At 42.4% G+C, this 16,613-nt stretch overlaps 1 protein-coding gene across 4 annotated transcripts in view; it reads right to left on the reverse strand.

Annotated features, from left to right (window-relative positions):
• Positions 1-15,314, reverse strand: part of MTUS1 (microtubule associated scaffold protein 1) — a 131,925-nt gene extending 116,611 nt beyond the window's left edge. For 2 of the 4 annotated variants that reach the window (XM_027676514.1, XM_027676510.1), the window contains exon 1: positions 14,919-15,025. The gene's annotated coding sequence lies outside the window, so the exon portion shown is untranslated. Of the gene's footprint in view, positions 1-13,622; positions 13,689-14,918; positions 15,026-15,245 lie in introns of those variants that run through there. The other 2 variants (XM_027676511.1, XM_027676513.1) reach the window with 2 other exon arrangements.
• Positions 15,315-16,613: the final 1,299 nt, after the last annotated feature.

Raw genomic sequence — 16,613 nt, forward strand, 5'->3', positions numbered from 1 at the left:
CCTGCAAAATTTAAGTGGACGGCAATAGGCTTTGAACTCCATCTGACACACAGCATACAACTCCATAGAGTTATCAGTGGAAGAACACGACACTGGAAGAGCCAACACTTTGGCACTGCACAGTTTGTCACTGAAATCCTATCTCAAGGCCTTAAATACTGGCTCCTGGTTCACTGTGCTTACCATTAGAAAAACACTGCACCAGAAACTTAAGAGAAAAGCAGAGAGCTGAGCACCTGCAGAATAGGAACTGCTATCTGCAGGCCATAATCATCAAGCCATCATAGCTATCTGCAGGCTATAATCATGGAGGCTAAGAGAACTGCGATTATTCAGCCTGGAAAAGAAAAGGCTTCAGGGTGACCAAATTGCAGCCCTTCATGACCTGAAGGGAGCCTACCAGAAAGATGGAGACTATTTACAAGAGCATGTAGTAACAGGACAAGGGGGAATGATTACAGATTGAAAGAGAGTAGGTTTAGATTAAATATTAGGAAGAAATTCTTTATTGTGAGGGTGGTGAGGCACTGGAACAGGTTGCCCAGAGAAGCCATGGATGCCCCATCCTTGGAAGTGTTCAAAACCAGGTTGGATGGGGCTTTGAGCAACCTGGTCTAACGGAAGGTATCCCCGCCTGTGGTAGGGGGGTTGGAACTAGATGACCTTTAAGATCCCTCCCAACCCAGGCCATTCCATGATTCTATGATCTCTCAGAAAAAAAAAAAAACAAAAAACCAACCAAACAAAAAACAGCAACTCCCACCCAAACCTACAAACAAACAAACACACAGAAATCAGAAGGAAGTAAAGCAATAAGTATATATCCACTGACTAGGAGGATACTCAGTTTGAAGAAATTCACCCTCAGGACCGCAGGCATTCTGCATTCAGAATTACTGGGTGATAAACCCTGCTGTTGTCTCACCTAAAAAATCCATTGCGCAGGCTTGAAAGGTAAAAGACCTTTCCCAAAATCTTCGTTGGCGAAGACTGGCCATACATGCTCAGCTGGCGCATAGGACAAGGCAGGATACATTAACCACAGAGCCATCTAACAAACGTGCTACCAGCACCCTCAAAATAAAAACACCAGCAGCTGAAGTTTGCATGCACCGGCCATTCCTGCCCTGCTGTGCCAAGCCTGCCATCACCTCATCGTTACCTGATTCTCCTGGGTCATTGGTCATGACCTTAGGGATGTCTGAAAAGCTGCTCTTTAATGTTAGTCAATACTAACTGTGAACTAATGTCTCTACTTCACTACTCCCCATTTTGCTCATAATCTCCCTCATGGAGATTAGGAGGCTTTCCACTCCATTTAAATACAGCCCCAAATACCTCCCTGTAAAATACGTGATTACCAATCACCTTCCCTCCTTCTCCTCTCCCCTTCAGAACAGAACAGATGCAAATTTATCTTCTGTTTGAAGATATTCAGATTTCATAAACTGATTAAATCTGCATGCTTCCCTGAACAGACTGTTCAAAGTGCTTGCCTACCACTTTGACTGCTAGAGTATTTTCCCTGGACTAAGGATGCTAAAGAGTGCTGCTGGAGCAAGCTGACTACACGTGGCAGCACCAGGCACAGATCACTGTAAGCTCCTGAGAGTTGAGCTGACAGTCTGAACACATTGTTCTCCTTCTTGTAATTTAACACGCAAGGGGTAGAAAAGAGCCTTATTCTTCATAAGAAAGATTTTAAAAACTTTTATCTTAAAAGCTCCTTCCAGCCAAGGTATTTAATGTCTTATTTCTCAGATGAAACGCAGATCATCCTTTTATTATCCACATATAAAGCACTGAAAAGTAAACTTTTCTTTGGTTTTATCTTCCCTTTACCTCTGAACCAGCAGGAAGAGGCTGGTCAAGCAAAAGCAGTCTGCCTGTCCTCCCTTCATGAAATGACCCTATCTAAGTAGAAGATTTTTTTCATTTATAAGGAGATCACTAAATACATTAAATTACCATAAAATTTTGAATCCAACTACTGACACAGATGATATAAAAGAGTAAGTATTTCATACCAGCTTTAGAGTTGTAGCAGTCATGTTGCCGACAGGAGGCAACTGTACAGATTTTGTAACCATTTATTTGGGCACCATCCATTTGGGCCACATAAATTGCATCATAGTATGTGACGCATTAATTCTGTGCTGGCTATTGGCAGTATCATTCCTTTCTTTAGGATATGCAAAAATGAGCTCAAGCAAATAAATAACTAACACTGTGCCAGAGAATTTCACTTCTGCGCTGAAATACAAATACCACACAACTTAATCAGAGTTAAGCAAAGTACTAGTTTGTCTGGGAAGTTGTTGCAACCTGAAATACTTCTTTCATAGACTTGGAGTTACGGGATTTACAATTATTTTCATTAAGAGTTCTAAAGCGTGACATTTCACCATCTACACATCTTGAAAAATTCACATACTTTTTTAACTTGAACATGAGGTTCATGTAACAAACCAAGACGAGGAAGGAAAATTGTCTCCCCTGTACAGCCAGGCTTACTTCAGCATGCCTTGTACACTGCTTCATTCTCTCAACTTCAGAGAGCATGCAGTTACCAATGTAGCATGTGAAAAAAATAAAAAAATCCTTGGATACTTGGCAGAAAACCTGGGTTTGCACCATCTGGCACAAGAGGCAGAAGTACTCCACTGACCAGGATGCTTTTAGCAAAGTTCTTGGTAAACTGAGGGTCAGAATCAGACTGGATTAGAGACACGGTCCCAGGGTGCTCCTTGGAGCTCCCATCTCTGTTCCAGACACTGCCAACCCAATCCTCTGGATTAAGGTACAGAGCACTGGAGATGTGAAGAACATCAAGTGCAATTGCTCTTCGCTTTCTTCTTTAACTTTTTCCATTTCAAGTTGTTAGTACTGAGACTCCCAAATTAAACTTGAGCTTTACAAGCATCAAACCTTTGCCTAACCCTTGTGTTCCAACCCAAACGAAGAGAACTAAAAATAAAGTCATCTGCGTTTAGAAAGTTACCCAGTTTTCAACAAGTTTAAAATTCCTTCATGCTGATCAGTATCTTTTAGGACTATATTTTACAAGAGTCTACACCAGCTTGTTTATACTGGACTTTAACCCACAGATGAGTGCTACTATTCAGCCTAAAAAGTTCCGTAAAAAGATCCAATACCATCCATAAAATTTCCCCTCAACTAAATAGAAAACATCAGATAGATAGTCCTGCTTTAGGATACCCCTGTTCAGAATTAGCCTTAAATTATAATCTTTAAAGTTACCAGATCACTGCACTATTGAGTAACATTTTTTTGGCTACCCAGGGAACAGTTTGAGTTTCAGGCTTAAGCACATTCTGTTCTACTTCAATGGCAACATGCCAAATCCATTTAAATATTTAAACATTAACCTTAAAGTCACTGTTTTGTAGAAAGGCAGCCGTTAGTCCACACAGATTAAATTTTTCTCCAGCAAGTATCACTGAGTACAAAGGCCACTTTGCCTCTTTTTGAGAGTGATTTCTGGAAGAGCTGAAGAGCATGGAAAAGATACTACAGTACTCAAAATCATTTAAATGACCGACTTCGCAAGTGTGGACAGACGCACATTATTTGACATTTTCCCCTTCTGACACTACAGGTTCATCTTGTGTTTAAAAATGCAACTGTTTTGCATTAGTAAAGTCAAAAAGTTTGTAAGACTTCATAGGCAAGTTTTGCTTTGGTTATTCTATGTCAAGACCCAACTACCAAACAGTAGTAACCAGTTTTCTACATTGACAGCTAGAACTCAAAATAAGGCAAACTTTACAAATTTCTGTGACAATGAAAAAAAAAATATAGTGCAAGGGCTTAAAAACAGAAAAAAAACCAAAACAACCAAACCCACAAAAAAACCCCAAAACCACAACATCGAGCTCACATTTAAAAAACAAACAGGAGTCAACTAAAAGCTGAATTAAATCACAGGGTTGCTACACTTACTCTTGAGAGATTGTATGATTATCCAGTTATTCAATGTTATTCTGAGGCAGAAAATAAGATTAATTTCTCATTTTAGACTTCCTAAAATAAAAACAGAAAACAAAACACATACACTGACAGGTTATTAACATTTAAGAGATCCAAGGACCTGCCCCTTTGCACAGTGTTGCAATTGTTCACTCACAAGTAAATATGAAATGGGATAGACAGGAATACTGCATTTGTGATTTTTTTTTTGGGTGGTGGGGGAGAAAGTTCATCCAAATAGGTGCAGGGAAGGAGCCAGCCCACCACTTTTTAACTGTTTTGTTACCCACCTTCTCCTACCTGCAGAACATGAATAGTCCTGGAGACTGAGAAACTTACTTCTCTACCACATCTAGCTGTACCTACATTTGACAACCACAAACCTACTTTTATATGAAGCCATTGCTTGGCAAAAAAAAACAGGCATCAAGAACACATTGCAACCGATTTTTTTTTCCTAGAAAACTTTTTTCCTACAATTTTTTTAAGAACAAAATTCTAGGCTGCCCCTCTACAGGAAACTGGCATTCTCTATGCGTTTATAAATAAGCAAGCAGTTTGTAACACTAGCTTTACTCTGACACCAATCAGACAGAAACAAGCACTAAATATAACCTATGTAGATACTATGGAATGACCTCTACAGAACCAGACTTCTTTTATCAATTATATGCATCCCATTACAGATTAGAGAACAGAAATACTGATCCCAAAGTCCATCACCCAGTTTCTACACAGCCTTCAGTAAGAAAGCTAAACGTGAAATACCTGAAAACCTGTGATGGAGTGACCTTGTAGAAGACAAAGCTTTCTGGCTTACTTTGCACTGAAAATAGCCCATTGCAGAGGAAAAAACATCCCGCTGCACAGGCTTACTATATTTAGGTGACACCTTACCAACAGGGTACCCCACAGGAGGGTAAAGCTGGAGGCATGCCCACATGCCAAGCTATACCACTGAGATGTCAAGTGTTCTGCTAGAAGGGCTGCTCTAACCACTGCAATTCCTCACCTTCAACTCTTCTCAGTTTTGGACACATTACAGTCACTCTTCTCAAGGCTCCACAGTACTTCTTTGTGACTACACATCGGTGTACAGTGCGGCTTACCCACTGGCACAACAGTGGTGTGACCTATGGGACACCAAAAATTTAGCTTACAGGAGACACTGCAATGAAGATAGCCAGACACAGAGGGGAAGAACTACAGTACTGTTCTCCAATAGGCTAGGACGGCAGGAAAAAGCCACACATGGAGAAACATCCAGAGACCCCAGCTAATATGCCATGCATCACTGCCTTGTGCTTGAAGTACTTGGCCAACAGTCTACTGGGCAAGCAGGGAAGCTACTAGTCCAATACAACCACCACAAAAAACATGCTCAATACCTTTCTTGTTAAAGTAATAGCTAAAGCTGCAACACATCAGTAGAGGCAGCTTTTAGCAAGACTTCAGAAGGTCTAATGATACAGCCTCCTCATCTAGGAAACTGACAGCTGCTATTCAATTATCACCTTGCAATTAAGCTATTAAATGAACTACCAGCTCAAGCTGGGTGAAATTTGGAACCAGATTTATTAAGTGTTGAGATGTAGCATTATTAAAGCAGAGATGCACGAATAAAAACGAGTTATGCCCAATGCAACTATTATGAAACCTATGAGAAATTTGTGACACAGAGGACTGGCTTTATGGAATTTGACTTCGGAGCCCGTTTGCTGAGCTGCAGGACATTTTATTACATGAAATCCACAGCACACAAATGCAAACAGGTTCAGGGTGAGGAAAAAAAAGGCAATGGTGAGTCCTAACCACATACAGAAACTACTCAGGTATCTTGATCTGTGTGTTTGTGCAACAAGGTAGTAGCAAAGTTTTACCACGAGCACTATACATAATGAAGTGGATGACCAAAAGCCTTTATAATCTCCTGAGAAAACTGCCAAGCTCACAAGGTTTATACTACTTACTATTAGAATATCAAGGAACTACAAAGAACAAAGAATCCTCGGGTGAAGCAGTCCTCTGCACAACTCCAAATAAGTATCAGAAGAAGCTATTCATTAGATGAGTTGGTGCAGAGCAAGAACACTCATATTGCTACTACAGATTCAAGCAGGCTCAAGTGAGCTTCCTAACTGCTTGGCAAGCCTCTGCCATCCTTCCAGGCAGATACCGAGAGCACAAACACCTAAAGGCATCCAGCAGCCCAAGGCCACCAACCTATGCTGACTGCAGAACCAGCCATTATAATCTCCTGGCATCAAGGCTCTGGTTGATTATAATACTACAGCAGGAGACAACACCCAGACATTTCAGTTCCATAATACTCAAGTGTCATCATTACTGAAGAGGTCCTATGAACTGTTTATGAGAACGAAACCAAGCAGAAGAAACACAGATGCACTACAGGGAACACCTGTCGTTTCGAGACACTTTCATACTGAGAGACAGGTAAAGACACAAACAGACCAAAATATCTGTGAGAAACTCCTTTCATTTAGGGAAAGCTTGCAAAGGAACAACTCTAGCAATCCACCTGTAGATACAAACTTGAAAAAAATTTGATTACCTGAAACTCAGCGTCGAATAAAATTACTCTCACTGCATCAAAAAAAGTGCATGATAAATAACCTACTATGTGGGATAAGAAGACTTTTCAGACAGACAATTCTGGCAACAAATTCATTAAATTGAGCCACATGTTATGTGATAACACATGAACTATGAATCATACCAACAGATTTTCTTTCAGTACGTTCATGCTGCTGATGGCAGCTACTGGTAATAGAGACCTGAAAAGGATGAGATTTCACAGACAATAAAAACAGTTCATGTTCCACACTGCTTGAAAGATAAAAGAGTAAGAGTAAAGTTCTGTAAGTTTGGCTTGTATCACTAAATGAAGAGCAAATCAAGTATACAAAATAAAATTCTCCTTAATGGAAACCTGCAGCAGAGTTTAGTTCCTGGGAACTTACATCTGAAGTATAACTGAGACAATACAGCACCATATAGGCTGCCCAATTACAAATATCTGATAGAGAGCATATGTGAAACAGGGAGTTGTTAAAATAGTACTAGCACCAAGGAACACCAAATTTCTGTGAATTCTGTAGATATCTCCTAGGTATCCACAATGCAATAAAACAGTCAAGTCAGCACGGAGGGTGTCTTGCAGAGGGGAAACTGGTAGACAAGCCATGCAATTAGGTAGCATTGCAACAGCAGAACAGCAATCAATAGGCTTCCCAAGATTAGATAAGTCAGCCACAGAGTAATGGTTGTAAGATCCTTGACGACTGATGGTAGAAAAGCAATAACCAGTGCACAAAGGAGATGAGAGTGCGCTGCAACAGACAGAGCCTGCTTACAGTGCCAAGAACTGTGAGGCAAGTACATCCAGAAATGGCACCACAGAGCCATCAACCAGCAGTATCAAAGGTAAGCTGTATTCAATTCGAGATGGACACAGTGGAGACAGCATCAATGTAAAAATTTTCACCTGCTCAGACAGTCAGTGTCAAAAAAGAAGCCATAAGACCATTAAAAGCCTCACCCAGGAATCAGTACACACAGGACTGAATGACTGATGTCAGAAAGTGGAAAAGAGTAGTTCAATATAAGCATTTCTTTTCTTCTTTTTCTTCTTCCCAAAGCAATAACCAGAAAGGAGGGGGGAGTGAAAAAGAGACGTACAATAATTCAGTACTGGTCTGAACACCAGCACTTTTGCAAAACCAAAAGCTGTCAAGCCTCTCAGAGGGAATCACAAAGCTCACATACAATGATGGACAAAGCACCACCTAGTTTCAACAGGTGTTTTTACAAAACAAGCAAACAAACAAACAAAAACCAACAAAAAAACCCAGGACAGAATCACTTGTAGAAAATTGCACTGAGCCATACACGGAGAACTGTACATGGCATTAAAGATAGATAAGGTTTTCACAAGCACTCCCAGCACAGTTGTCCAATCTCTGCAGAAGAGCAGAAGATTGTCTAATGAGTCAGATTAGATCTCTGTGATAAAAAACAGTAAGAGAGAATAATTTCATTGCAAATTTCTTAGACCAGCTGACCAAGTTCACTATTTCAGTCCAATGCTGTGCATAATGCATACTCCCAGGCATTAAGACAGAAGATCATTAACAGAAGTTTGTTTTCACATTCCACAGAGTGAAAACCCTAATACTGCATACACCTTGCTGCAAGAATTAGTTGTTCAAACAACTGGTCCTTTCATCTCAGTGGGTTTTGGGTTTATTTGAGCTTTAGTGTGTTTAATTATCAGCTCCTTCACCAACACAAGTCAGCTTTCAGACAAATCTGGGCAACAAATCCAGATGCAACAGTTCATATTTTATCACATTTAATTCTCCAGTTTCTGAAAAAGTTATACACTGGTTTAAATGATAGAAGAGGACTCATTAAAAGCTGTGTTTTCTGAAAACTTTGACTTTTGGGGTTGCTAATCCCAAAGAGCACAATATAAGTATGAACAGAACTGGTGCAAATCAGCAGAAGGTTTAACAAGTATTTAAAGCCTAGTAATGAAGATGTCAGGAAAGTTCATGCTTTGGGACAGGTAAAACTCCATCAAAAGAATAGTTTGATCTTCAAGTGACATCATTGCAGATGACATGACAGTTCAAACAGCACTACCTGAGGCAGAGAGGAGCGTTAGAAACCTTTCAAACCAAATTTCAAGTTATTCTTCAGTTTTCCCAAAAGAATATCACAAAGATTCAAGAGGACGGCATCCTGATACTACTACAGAAAGTTTTATGTTGATTCATAATTTCCACGGTGAATTAATGTTGATAGAAATAATCCTAACATTGGGATACATACTGCATATTGGTTTTGTTTATCGATCAGCATCTCCCAAATTGAACACCTACCCCACTTACTTCCAAATGTTCATGGTCAATGAGTTTGCCATAAGCTGTTTTTTAACTGAGCAACTTAAGGGCCAAGACAAGCATGAGAAAACCACCAGTATGTTATACTGCTGCTACAGAAAAGCGACACTAAATAACACAGAAATACACCAAAACCAATAAAATAAGCAGGAGAGGAAAATAACCAACAAACCAATCTAAAGTAGAAAATATATTTTGACAACTTCCCATCAAACAATCCTTTATACTTCTCTAAAACTGGCCATCCAGTTTACAAGTAACAACCACCTTTTGCTTAACAGACTGAAAGCCATATTGACCACTGCATCATACAGGTTACCACAACTCCAGAAACTCTAGATAAAGTTTGCAAAGACACAGACACCCAGTTTTACACACATATGCCACTTCTCTGCAGGATAATTATTTATCAAACTATTTGTACTTATATCCACAAAGCAGTCTAATTTTTCACCGTTTACCAATATACCACTAAAACCATTAAGTTTCCTGCTAATTTCTCCCAGAAAACTTGGAGATTATTTCTTTCCCCCCAAGCTGAAAGCAATTCTAAGGACATTTGGCACAGCAAAACTTCAGCTGGATGAAATGACAGGCTCAAAGTGAAGCGCGTGAGAATTTCTTGCAGAGGAGCCAACAGTCAAAGAACTGCCCAGCACCTACAGGCAGAACTACAGTCTTGCAACTCAGAGCTGCAATAAAGAGTTAGGGCCCTGCAGAGCGACAGAATGAACCATCTGATTGGTGTAACTTCAGAGGCAAGGCCACTAACAGCTTACTTTAGACCAACTTCCTTGCAGGCCTCTGTTTAATCTGAAGGAGGTCAGTACCAAAACCAGGTACAATTGCCAACTGACTTCTGTAACATCCCTTGCCTATAATCCTGAAAATGGCTCATCAGCCATCCCAGTTCAAGTTGTTTCTTTGAACAAAGTTATTTGCTAGGGCATCCAAAGCAGGTTACAGAACCTTCATCCACAGAGATTTGCAAGACTCAGTTGGACCCTGCCATGACTGACCTGATCTAGCACAGGCAGTAGTCCTACTTCCATTTGGAAGTTGGAAAGAGTGACCTCCAAAGGTACTTCCCAGCCAAATAAAAAAATGCTTTAATTTACAGAAAAATACCAACTTGTGGAAAGTATTATGCAAGCACTTCCTGACTTTCCTTTTAAAGTCAATTAGTATTTCAAATATCTCTAGTAATCACAGCCAAAGAAATATTTCACTACCACTAAAACACTTAAATCAGATACTAAGAGCAAGTAACTCAGAATTTTTCCAAGAACTGATGACTCTTGAGGACTAGGCATTAACAGGATGTGCACTATGCATAAGCCAGCATAGCAGCACCTTCCATTTATACCTCCAGTTTAAAAATGGTCTCACACCATGGTCTTGAAATACTCCAACTATCTTACCTTTAGTTTCCTCAAGTAAGAGTAATCACACTTGACTCACTAGGAGCACATAAGTAAAACACCAAGTATAATAAGAAAGGTACATCATGTTAATTAGGAGAAGGGGCACACAAACCTTAGCGGATGGACAAGTTCACAGTCTTTCTTGTTTGAGGGCAGTTTTCCACCAGCCCATACTCTTTACCACAATGTGCTCATACTGCCCAATGGCATACAGATCCTTAGTTCTCAAACCCTCTTGGAATGCTGGTGCAGCAAAATCTTCCTATTCTTAAAATTCTTCGGTCAAGATTATTCAGTCTGCGGCAATGCAACACTAGAGACATGATAAGTCAGCACCTCTCTCCAGCAGCCTCAGCTACAACTCCAACAGGAGATGAAGAGATACAAGCAGCAGTCTGTAACACTCACAGCACTGAACACTCACACTCATCCAAAAGTACAATCACCCTCGTTCAGGAGCACAGTGATGAAAATTTCTTTTCTGGCCAGCTGCATAGATTTAGAGCTGATCTCGCAAAGAAAAAAGGGGCACCATTTCACAGATCACTCCATCCAGACCTCACTGGTGTCAGCTAATGCCATCCAACTAAACCAACGAGTCTAGAACACACTATAGAGACCTCATACATTGACAGGAGATCAGGGTAAAAAACATAGTAATGACAATTCCTCCTTCAATGGCTCTGTTTTTGCTTGAAAAAGACTTGTCCACCTCCTTCCCTGACACGAATAGAGCAAACACAGCAGGGAAACTGACTCTGGAAGACAGGTTTTCTTATTTTTTCCTGTTAGACACAGTATAGAGTATCCAGGAAAAGGTATTAGAAATACTAGGAATATCAGCCTTAGAATAAAGTGCCACACCACACATATTCTGATTGTTTCACCCGCCTCTGGGAGTTGTACAGCGGATGACAATTGTCATTCTGAGCAGTCAACCACTGAACGCACATTCAACGGGGTCTGCAGTAGGACCAGTTCATCAAAACCCAAAGTAAGTTACATCTCAACTCCCAGTGCCTTGAGTACACTAGTTTCATTTTCCCTGCATTTCCCTAATTTCCATATTGCACCCCATAAATCCACATTTATATTAAATGCAAAAATTATCTCGTTTCTATTTTTTAAATATTATTTAAGATTGCAAAAAGAAAAATAGTTGTGAAATCTTTAAATATTTGAAGATTGCTAAGAGCACACTGGCAACTTAGCAAAGTTGGAAGAGCTAAAATAAATTCTATGATAAAGGCAAACAAAATAACAGACATAAGGGAACCATCTAAAGAGGAATGAGAACAGAGACTGAGGAGTCAATACAAGTGGGTGACGCACAGATCACATCACAGTAATCCACAAACAGCAGCTTCAGTTTTTCCTGATGCAAAAACTGAACAGAGTACTAATCAAAGCACTTTGAGGTTAACTTAAGCAGAAAAGGACCAGAATCATTACAGATTAATGCAAATCAGCCAAAGGAAGGAGAAGTCAATGAAATAAAACTGAAGTTAATATAGGTACTAGGAATGGGAAAAAGGAAACTTTCCACTGAAGACTCCTGACATAAGTTTTTGGTGCTAAAAAAAAGCCCATGTAGTAGAAAACTAAAACTCATAATTAATACTATTTTGTCACTTGGAGAACAAATAAAATTACCAACTAGCACTGATTTTTTTCTTCAAGTAATAAAGCATACCTATGTATAGCAAATGGAATAATCTCTGCAACAACAAAAAATACGAATGCAGAAAACAACTCTTCCCATGCCTCTATTAGAGCAACTGCTGAGTCTAAAAACATCTTCATACACGAATTAGGAAAAGGAATAAACTTCACAGTGCAAGTACTCCCTTAAACAGAAGTAGGCTGTTATCATTTTCACTGTAATGTTTGCTTAAAACAAACTGCAACAGCCAATTCCACACCACAAACACTGAAGAAGCACTAACTCGTTTCCCTTCCCACATGAAATCAAGTAAAGCAGAATAAAGAACATTAACTTGTCCAGCTTTAACTCCAAACCACTGCATAGACCGAGCATTCCACAAACTTGCAGGTAATTCTCTGAATTCATGGGATAAAGGCAACTTTAAAAAGGCTTGATTTTCCCAATTAAACAAGAAATCACGATACATCACAAAATCAAATTATTAGAACAAAATTACTTAAACATATAGGGACTTGGGGCAAGTAATCACTTCAGCAGCTTCTGCTGGATCACATCACACATGCTACTTCTGCTCACATAATTATCTCTCAACATCAATCAAAATATGGCAGTGGCACACTTTAGCATCATATACGAATATGTAATATACCACATTTTTATATATTATATATATGTTTATACATGTATAAAAAGTATCTATGTTTTTATTTTTTAGATACACAAAAATCAGTCCCACACTATCAGCTGGCTAATCTGCATTCCACAGTTTCTATTATATAAGTCTAAGTAATTATTTTGCTAGATTGTTGACATCATTAGCTATCTGACATGTTAGATCTCAGCCCAATACTAGGTCCTACAAGATTATAAAAAAGTCTACTTATAGTTGGCATTTTTGGCTCTTTCTAAAAAAGAAACCCACTTCTTCTGTATGTGGTTGCAGACAAATTTTGCAGCTGCAAAATGCAAGAGTTAGAAACAGGAGCCCCAAATGCATTTACTGTGTCATTACTCTGTCAAATCTTGACTTTGTCAAGGCCTTGACATTGCATTTTTGCAGAGTTAACCAATTCTCAGATACTGATTTCAGCTGTAAGACTAAGTAAACCACATGAGAATCAGGGGCAGTTATGAATCCAACAGTAAGGCTTCCTATTTACTGAATCATAATTTCTCAAAAAGATCATGAAACCCATTTTAACAGGTTTAACATTTGTTCGAATATTTTCAAGTTACAGAATCTTGACATACAGAATCATGTTTATCCTGGATGGAAAATGATATTAGGTAAAGTTTTAGCTTAGAGTTATCAGATTATTATCACTGTTTTAGCCACAGTTCTGAAGCAGACTGATCTCAGCCAGAAATCAGAAATCTGCAATACTTTAAAAGTGACTGTATGAATTTTAAATACAGTCTTGTTACCACACATACAATTACACTCCATAAAAACAGAGCTCAAATGCAACCTATTGCTCACTCACGATAATGAGCACTAGGAGAACTAAGTTAACCCCAGTGGCTGATCTGGAGTCACTTAAGCCAGCCGCTACAATGCGGTGCTGCAGTTCCACCAGAGCACAGTGCATGTCACAAGAAATAAACAACTTTTAATACCTGCCTTATCCAGCAATCTAGCTAGGGAAATCCATCACATTAGACACCACCATCCACTCTGAAAATCTTAGTGAGATAAATAATGAAGGTTAAAGCTTTTGTATTTCCAAAATAAAATAAGTTTCATTAAATGAACACCTTACCCCTCCTCACTTCAGAGAGAGAAGTATGACTGTGTACTGAGTTCATTTAGAAAAAGAAGGAAGAAAATTATTAGCCGTCAATATGTATTCAACAGTGTAGGTATCACTCAATTAATTAGACTTAGTGTTATCAATATTTTACATATAGCTACTCTTAGACCTATTAGCAATGACCAATAACGATTTATTTTATCTGCCTGAGTGAAAGTCATGCATCCGTCACAGTGTGAGACTTCATCTTTCAGATAGCCCCCTGGTGTGGGGTTTAACCAGCTGTACTGCCCATCACATCACAAGCATAACTCAAACAAAACATAAAGCCAAAGCAGAGGCTCAGACCTGATGTCAGACTGTCAGAGCCATATCTGAAGCAAAAACCTACGTACCCCTCAAAAGAAGGGGATGCTCAGTTCTCTGCTTTGATCATACAGTAGAAAAACAGGTGTAAGGTGTTTTCACAGAGTCGTTTGCTGTATTTTTTTTGGTTTATTTTAAGTATTTGCAGTCTCGCCTTGGCCTCGGAACAATGGTATCAAGTTTAAGCTCCACGTCGTTTTAAACTCTGGCTCTCCTCTCCTTGCCAACCTTGCGTGGTATAAATAGCAGTGAGCGGAGGAGCAAGCAGTAAAGATATTCCTAAAAAAATCTCAGGAGTGTTTGTACTTCTAGTGCAGGACCAAACAACTCGGGGTGCAAGACAGCAAGCTGTAGCAGCTTTTCAACCACGGTGTCAGCGTTCATCTAGATAAAAAAGTCACGCCTGCAACATACCATTTCCATATCTCTCAATATCGAAAACTCTAAACACACAGCTTGGGCCCCTGGAAGTTCGGACCCCCCAGCCCGGGGCAGAGGCCCCTCGGGGCGGGCCCCGCTGCAGCCTCACCTGCGCTGCGCCCGAGGCCGCGGCTCCGCCGCACCTCGCCAGGCACACGGGAGCGCGGCGGGCGGGGAACCGACGAAGAGGAAAGAAGGAAAGTAAGTTGGAGCAGGACGGAGCGGCGGCAGTGACCCACTTCCTCCGCGGGCACCTCGGCGCTCGGACAGCCCCAGCCCCAGCCCCGCTCCGCTCCCGCGCCCCGTTATCCGGCCGCCCCGGGAAGCCCTCACTGAGAGAGCGAGGTGGAATGAGGGGGGGCGGGACGACACTCACATTTTTGCAGGACAAGAAGCCCGCACTGTCGCTGACGCGCACACGCTGCCCCTCACTTGTAGCTCGGCTCCGCTGAAGAAAACTGCGCCGCGGCCGCTCTCGCCGCCGGCACCGCCCCCCCTCCGCCCCCGCGGAGGCCCCGGCAGCGCCACGCCCGCACCCGCCCGCCCGCTCCTCGCCAGCGCCGCCGGGCCGGCGTGCGCGGCTCCTCTGCCCGGGTTGCTCCCCTCCGGCGGCCCCGCGTCCCCTCGGGCCGTCCCGTCCCGTCCCGCCCCGCGCGCCCCGGTCGCACCTGCCCCGCGGGTCCCCGCGCCCCGCTCCCCTCACCTGGCGCGGGCCGGGCTGTCCCTGGGCGGTGCGTCTGTGTTTGGGGGGGGGCGGCCGGCGCGGGAGGTGCAGGTAGAGCCAAGCGGGGGAACTGGGTCAGCGGCTAAAAATACTGCGCGGTGTGGAGGAGGATCAGGCCGCGGCGCCCGGGACGGCGGCAGCCCCTCCTAGGGGCTGTCGGCGGTGCCGGGGGGCGCGGGGCCCTCCCCGCGGCCGGATCAGGGCAGGCCGTGACTTTGCTCCAGCCGGGCAAGGTGCGCTGGTTCAAACTCGCAGCCGACGGCGACAAAACCTGCCCACCATCGTTTCAATTCCTAAACCGCGTGTGGCTTCACGGGCGGCGTGCGGGGGCCATGGGATGCCCCGGTGCTGCACAGCCGGGGTTCAATCACCCGCCCGGGGCAGCGGCCGGGCCGGCCGGGCAGCATTCCCCCGGCAGGGCCCTGGCCAGCCGTGCCGGGATGTGCTCCCTCCCGCCCCGGGCTGCTGTGCGAGGCGGCTGCCTGCCGTGTATGTCCACTGCCGCCGTGCCGAACGAGGGAGAATGGAAAATTCGCTTGTTCCTGCGAAGTTCCTGCATTCTATTGCAATGCGCAGGGCGGTGGTGTACTCACCATCCCTGGAGGTGTTTGAGAATTGTCTGAATCTGGTGCTGGGTATTACTGCTTAGTAGTTTAGGGGTTGCAGTGGCAGTGCTGGGTTGACGGTTGGACTGGATAATCTCAAAGGTCTCCTCCAACGTCTGTGATTCTGTGAAGTCAGCTGAGAGCTGCCGTGGGTCTGAGGTTACTGAAGCGGCACACAGCAGTGCTAAGGCAATGTCCACGTTACTACAAAAGTCCCAGGAGACTCTGGCTTAGTTTTCCTGATGGCCTAGGCTGTTCATGCCAGACTTATGCTAATCTTTGTGTTTATGTGAATTATTTACAAATGCAAACCACATAGAAAATGTGTGAGTTTAGTTGTGACTGGCCACAACTTTAACTCTGCCTTTTAGCACCCTGTCCATGGTATTACTTGCAGCCACTTCCAGCTCAACATCCTGGTTTTCTGTGGTAGTAGAGCCAACTCTTTCCTCCAAGATTTGTCCACTCAGATTTTGATGGAGAAAGTAGTCTCCCTGATCCCATAGAGTAGCTGCTGGGGCTTTGGCACTAAAGTGGTGGCACTGCCTGTAACACAAGGCAGAGAGGAAGGATCTTTTACTCATCATTACAAAGCCCCAAAAAGTAAGTTATGCTTATGTGATGTCCGAGGAGGAGAAACTTCCAAATGCCAGTAAAGTTGGAGATGCTCACCTGGCATGTCTGGTACACGAGGACACAGCAGGCTTCAGGCTCTCTGTGAGCCAATGTAGGAGTCTGTATC

The sequence above is a fragment of the Neopelma chrysocephalum genome, unplaced genomic scaffold (assembly GCF_003984885.1).
Source record: "Neopelma chrysocephalum unplaced genomic scaffold, ASM398488v2 Primary Assembly neopelma1_42, whole genome shotgun sequence".
Classification (NCBI taxonomy): domain Eukaryota; kingdom Metazoa; phylum Chordata; class Aves; order Passeriformes; family Pipridae; genus Neopelma; species Neopelma chrysocephalum.